General features: G+C 31.8%; 1 protein-coding gene across 3 annotated transcripts in view; it reads left to right on the top strand.

The window, feature by feature from the left end:
• The window catches only part of LOC106102359 (5-formyltetrahydrofolate cyclo-ligase), a 29,218-nt gene that overhangs the window by 19,863 nt on the left and 4,700 nt on the right, over nt 1–4,655 (top strand). Inside the window, exon 1 of one of the 3 annotated variants that reach the window (XM_013281804.1) lies at nt 4,311–4,418. The exons of the other annotated variants lie outside the window; for them this stretch is intronic. The gene's annotated coding sequence lies outside the window, so the exon portion shown is untranslated. Of the gene's footprint in view, nt 1–4,310; nt 4,419–4,655 lie in introns of those variants that run through there. 3 annotated transcript variants of the gene reach the window in all.

Below are 4,655 nucleotides of genomic sequence, written 5' to 3'. Positions count from 1 at the left end.
AAGTGTTATGTCTATATTGTACAATTATTTTTACTTTGAAGTCGGTGTCAGTCAATGTAGATTCATTACTTAATTGTTACTATACTTTCACTTGTCAATTGTTATGGTAAAAATATGGAAACGCTTACGTAGAAATATCACTGCATACCTTGGCTGACACCGACATCAAAGTAAAAATAATTGTACAATATAGACATAACACTTACAATAAGGTAGGTTTACTATTTTCAAGGAATTATTTCGTTACTTTTTAGTGTACTGTTTTTTTTAGAATATTTTGTTTTTGGTGTATTTTGTTTTGTTTTTAGTGCATTTTGTTTTGTTTTTCGTGTATTTTGTTTGTTAATTACACGCCGAAGATGTCTCGAGTAATATTGTATAATAAATATTCCAAACAAGGAACTGAAAGTCCTACTTGACATCTTAATATTTCCAATTCCTTTCTCGAAAGTTCTTACCCGAACTTCACGGAATGTTGTCTCTGGGGATATTACTAAGACTTAGAATTTCAAGAATAGAGATATTTTCTTCTTAAAGGCCAACTTGCATTTCCCCAGAGATAATGATTGTCCACTAAGTATGATTTTAGTTTTATCTTTAACTAGCTGTTCCCATGCGACTTCATCCGCATAAAATTAAAAAAAAATCAATTTATTGTTCACATTTGTCAAATTATCAATTACAAATGTCAAAATGACATGACATGATGACAAACCATGGCAATCTTGCTTCCTTGATGTTGGCAACAACTTATGGTCTCTTTCCCACATTAGGGTTTTTATCAATATTATATTTATTAAAAAGAGCATTATTCAAAAACATGCTGTAATTGCTGACATCTTGCGCAACAAAAAAGTGTGTGTTTACGCTTTATTATTAACAGATTGTAATGTTTCTGGCCCAGTGGACTGTAAGGTTTGAGGTCCCGAGTTCAATATCTGATAAGTAAACCCTAAAATCGTCTAATAGAGCGCCCTGGGCGAGATTTTTATGGCACCCTCAATGGGTGGAGGGGTCAAGTATATGAGTGTATTTCGCAGATCTTTGTGGCACCTTTCTGTCTGGTATCCTAGGCAGTAAGGCCGCTCAACCGCTCTCTACATTAAAGCCCGCATTGCAAACTTTAAAAAACATACTTCTTACATTAGTAAATAAAATAAATTAATAGATTAATTATAAATGCGAAAGTTTAGATGGATGGATGTTTGTTAGAGTTTGTAACCTAATCGGCTGAAAGGATTCCGATTTAATTTGGTATAGATGTAGAGGATAGTCTGGAAGAATAAATAGGCTACTCACTTTTTTTTTATTCTACACGGTGAAAGCTAGTCATTTTAATAATTCCTATTTTATTTATGCTTTTTAAGTATCTGAAATTTACACGAAGAAAAGCGGCTCACATGAAAATGTTTTATGACTTTTATGGATCATGAAATACATGCGTCCGTAATAAACGTCTCCTCAGACCACGACTTATCGAAAGTCAGCGATTTTTACTGCAAATATTAAAAAGTAAAATACTAGTCATAGATAATAAAATTTTCTTTATCATAAAATAACTATAAATTTCTGATTGAAAATAAATAATATGACTCGTGTGTCCTGTTTCTAATATATTATTTGAAGATAACACGAAAATATCTGAACATATCGGAAGTTGCGCTATCTTTTAGTTAAATAAATATCCTGTTTTTGAGGTAAATTTCTAATTTATTTTACCACTAGCTTTTGCCCGCGACTCCGTCCGCGTTAAATTTAAGATTAACTACAAAGAAATGAAAAAATATAGCCCATGTTAATCACAGAAAAATTGGAAGAATGTTTTAAAACGGCCCAGTAGTTTTTGAGCCTATTCATTACAATCAAAGTTTTCCTCTTTATAATATTAATATAGATTACACAAGAACAAATATATATGTATTTATTTGTACATCATATTTGAACACAAGCTTGCGCCTGCGACTCCGTCCCTGTTGAATTAAAAAAAAGAAAAGCAAGTAGCATACGTGTTCTTTCAGACTGTCCTCTACATCTACCACATTTCATTGCTATCCATTTCGCGGTTTTGACTACAAACTCTAACAGACATCCATCCATTTAGACTTTCCTATGTTAGGGAGATTAGTAAGAAGATACAAGCATATCTTCTATATCTTTACTGATATTATAAAGAGGAGAGATTTGTATTTTTGCATTTTTGTATGTATTATATTAACTCAAGAATTACTGACCCGATTTAAAATTCGTGCACAATTAAAAAGCAACATTATCGCTGTATTTTTTTAATTATATTTTAATTTCACGTGAACAATTTCACGAGCGAAAGCTAGTATTGTGATAAAGCAAATAAGCTATACACGTATATAAAGTAATTGAATTAAGCAAAGCTTGCCTGTAAGTAACGATGCTTGATGACGCCGCTTATCACTTAGATTTACTTAACGAAGCTTGACGTTAATTAAGTTATTCTTGATACGTTATTGTTATTAAGATTTATGCAAATAATAGCTTTGTGAATATTGTAGAATAATAAACTTCTTAGATATAAATCATACTAATATTATAAATGCGAAAGTGTAGATGGATGGATGGATGTTTATTAGAGTTTGTAGTCTAAACTGATGAACGGATTTCGATGAAATTTGGCATAGATGTAGAGAATAGTCTGGAAGAACACATAGGCTTGCATTTGTTTTTTTCTTAGTTCCGCGCGGACGGGGTCGTGGGACACAGCTAGAAAGTTAATATTTGTGCATTTAATTGAAGCGCCTTTTAGTAATTTAATGGTCAACTACTGAACTTAGTTTCATATAAAATCTCGCATTAACATGAAATGAGTTAAATTAAATTTTATCGGAACATTTTCGTCTCTATATCGTAGAAAAACTTAATATTAATAAATTGACCATAATCCAAAAAAAAAACCAAGTCTTTTCGGAGGCTAAGACCCACTTCGGGTCGCTGCGCCAACGCAGTAAGTAAGTCATCATAATCCAAAAAAAAAAACGCTTACTAAATGTAATAGTCGTTATGGCAAGGGAGATTTGATCCTTGTTTTTCACATTTTGTTTTTAAAAAATGCTTTCTCACGTCCATTTTAATGACGTATCTCTATGACACTCCGGGGAATCTTAAAGCGGGCGCAAACTTTTGACTAAACTATCGCACAACTGCGCGATTGTCGATTGTTTCGCAGCCAATTCAACTGTTTAGTTTCACAACTAAAAATCGAGTAATGCAACCTCCATATAAGCTCATAAGAATCAAAGCGGGACTAAACAGTCGTGCGATATTTTAGTCAAAGGTGTGTTTCCATTCTAATTCTTCTAAATTGGTTTTGGTTTAGGTTGAATAAACATTTTACTCTATCAGTCGGGTAAAATACATTGGTTCTCAACTAGTACAAAATGGTATACGAAAGTGACGCATAATGTACACAGGTTAATCGGTCTTGTGATAAACGCCTTGTTATACTGTAAAGTGTATTCACGTTATCTCCCGTGTTAGCACGCTCGCTGTAACATTTACCTACTCTACAATATGCCAACAAACTAAAAATCAACATAACTTTACCTGCAAAATTTACAATTTAATGAAGCTACTAAACTTTCTAGTACACTTCCGCACTCAGAATTGTTAATTGGTCACTACTGAATCATTTATCATCTAAACCTACACTAAATGCAACACTTGGCGTTTTAAATTAGACACTAAGAGACTGTTTATTTTATCATTAAGCAATCCTAAGTGTGGCTGACATCCTGTCATCTGTATAATTTTTATTTCTCTAAATACAGATTATTCTTTACTGATAATGTTTTTAACACAAGAAATAATATGGCATTATAGCAAAATATCAAGAGCAAGGTTGCTGTGGATATACTGTTTGTATATAAAATAAACTGATTTGCATTATAAAATACCCGTTACATATTTTTTAGGTTATAAGGAAGATAAATTGCAAAGAGTAAAGCGTTTAAATATGCCGCGAAAATTGTAGCTCGATAAGGTGATTGATGAGTTTACACTACTACCGATGTTTACCCAGTGATACCTACTTAAATATTAAATTTTGGAATACTTGTTAAACATAAAATGTCGCTTTCATACAAAAACAATGTCAATAATTTTTATAAATTATTATATGAAAAGAGGTCGTTATTTTGAGGTTTTTGTGTTTAGGTTTCGCAAATTTATTCAATATTAGCGCCATCTGTTTTTATAAAACAAAAGTTACACAATCAGTTTTTACCAGAAGTGCAACCTGTATAAAATAGATGTCGCTGATTTGTACTTCTAATAAGTTCACGTTTGTTTTGGTTCGGATGATGTGAAATTGCGATATAAAGTAATAATAAATGAAGATAACTCAGTACAGTAGTGTCAGTCACGTAATTGTAAGAATAACGCGTGATCTGGTAAGTTTTCTTAACATTTCAAATAGGTTTAAGAACAAAATACCTCTGATAAATTATACAGCATAGAATACACAGGAATTAATGAAATAGAATTATTCTGCATCTCTTTCTTTCGTACGTACAAAAACCTAAAACATACAATAGTCTACAACAAACCATTTTTGACCGACTTCCCAAAAGAAGGAGGTATTCAATTCGTCGGTATATTTATTTTTTTTTTTTTTATTTTTTTTTTTT

This window comes from Papilio polytes, unplaced genomic scaffold (genome assembly GCF_000836215.1).
Source record: "Papilio polytes unplaced genomic scaffold, Ppol_1.0 DF823923.1, whole genome shotgun sequence".
NCBI classification, from domain to species: Eukaryota; Metazoa; Arthropoda; class Insecta; order Lepidoptera; family Papilionidae; genus Papilio; species Papilio polytes.
This window is presented reverse-complemented; position numbering and strand designations above follow the sequence as displayed.